The sequence below is a fragment of the Gallinula chloropus genome, assembly GCF_964237585.1.
Source record: "Gallinula chloropus genome assembly, chromosome: 12".
In the NCBI taxonomy this organism is placed as follows: Eukaryota; Metazoa; Chordata; class Aves; order Gruiformes; family Rallidae; genus Gallinula; species Gallinula chloropus.
The window spans coordinates 2,315,826-2,317,821 of record NC_140097.1 but is presented as its reverse complement, the minus strand read 5'-3'; positions in this window follow the sequence as shown (position 1 = coordinate 2,317,821).

Sequence of the window (1,996 nt, the reverse complement as noted above, 5' to 3'; positions counted from 1 at the left end):
CAGGTACAACTGTGAGACTTTGGGAAAGGAGCTTCATTAGTTCCACTGCTAAGAGAACTCACTTTTTTTCCTTAAAAAAACCCCAAAGAATCACTTCAGGATGCTATTAAAAATAGACATCCTCAAAAAACCTCTTACATTCTTCTCAAAAAAATAAGGATTCCTATTCTTCCTGCTTTTCCTTCTACTTTTGAAAAGATCAACTTTTTGAAAGTACTTTTGTGGTCTGAGAGCATGCAAGTGTTGGGCACAGATGTAAGATTCTCTAAGCAGCAGCTTACCAGTTGGTAATTGGGTATAAAATGCTGCTGCAATGCTTAGTTTTCAATTATTGTCCCTGGGTTTATTCTCCTTGTTTTCAATAATGCAATTCAAATTTTTCTTGCTCTCAGACTAAGATTAAAAACACAGCTTTTGGAGGAGGTATTTCCCCTCATGCAAGACCATGACCTCTAAGAACACCTTGCAGTCTATGATACCCTGGGTGTTTCATGTGAGAAATTACTGGAAAGAGAACCCAAGTAAGTGTAATTCAAGCAATAGGTGTTAATAAGACATCTACAAGAGGATTACACTCACAAAAATGGATATAGTAAGTTCTCAGGATATATAAAAGCCTTGATTATATTATGTTTTGGCAATATTTCGTAAAATAAGCAGAAGGTAAAGGTGTTTTTTCCCTTCTTAAAGGACAGCAGAAATCCAAACCATAGAATACAGCTTCTAAAAGGTGAGGATTTTCTTTTTTTAGAGCTGATGTGTCCCACTATCTTACAAGCAACTGGTCAGAAGCGGATTCCAGAGGCATTTCCCAGCACAATGCAAAGCTGGCTTGGAAAAGCAGGACCCTTGCAGTCTTCAAACAAAGCCTAAGATGACAACAACAAGCCACAACAAATATCCCAGGAGGTTACCTGTGGAGTCTCAAAAGTTGTGTGAAGAGGCGGCTCTGTGTGTTCAAACGTCCTCCGGGTCATCTCCCTGTGGGTTTCTTCTGTAACTGCTGCCTTTGAGTACGAACGCGATAGGTACCTCAGAAATGATGGCAGATGATAAGTTAGACAAGCATGCATTGAAAAAGGGAACTACAGATTTAACCACAGGATGGAAGGCTCAATACAAGTGGAGCCCAGAAAGGGGTTTACTTATTTATTGAGGATTAATTATATATCAAAGTCTGGTTATTCCCTAGTGACTTTGCAAAAGCAGGAAGGGTTAATGACTGAATGCAAAGGGATAATCTATAGACAGCTACTTACTGACCACCGCTGCTATCCCAAGCTGTTCTTCCCCTAGAAAATCAAATCCAAATGTTGCTGGAAAGCTGCAGGTTTGTTCAATGGTTTTACACCACCTTGTCTGATGCTTCTGCCATACAGCCACGTTACCAGTACCACAGCAAGACCACGCTCCTAACCTCATGCTGGGGGCTTTGAGCTGTGATCCAGAGAGTGGACAGCACAGGCTCACAACGGGGCAAGCAGCAGAAACCAACCCGGGGTCCAGAGAAGACCCTGCTAAGAGTGGGGCTTGTAGGTATGGAGTTCTAGGAAGGAGGAGAAGGGGGGCACATGTGTGAACAACCCAGACTGCAAGTACAGCGAGCCCAAGGAATGTGCAGGTGACACAAGCTGGGAGAGGTACGTGCTTTGGAGACCAGAGTTAAGAAAGTTCTTCACAAACTGGGTGGGAATTGGGTGCAGTTCAATGTGGAGAAGCTCTCAACTGCATTCAGGCATTATCAGCTGCAAATTAGTGATTTACTTGCAAGTAAATTGATTACTTGCAAGTAATCAATTATCAACTGATTAGCTATCATCTGTTCTGCAAAGAAACCATCTGGGGTTTTGGAGGGTCGTGAGCTGAAGAGGAGTAAACAAAGGGAAGCACTGGTGAAAAGGGCACCCCAGGTCAGCTCAGAGTGTCCTCTGCAAGACACGTGAAGTAATCCTTCCGCTCTGCAGGGCGCTGATAAAGCCTCTGCTCACAGGGCCTG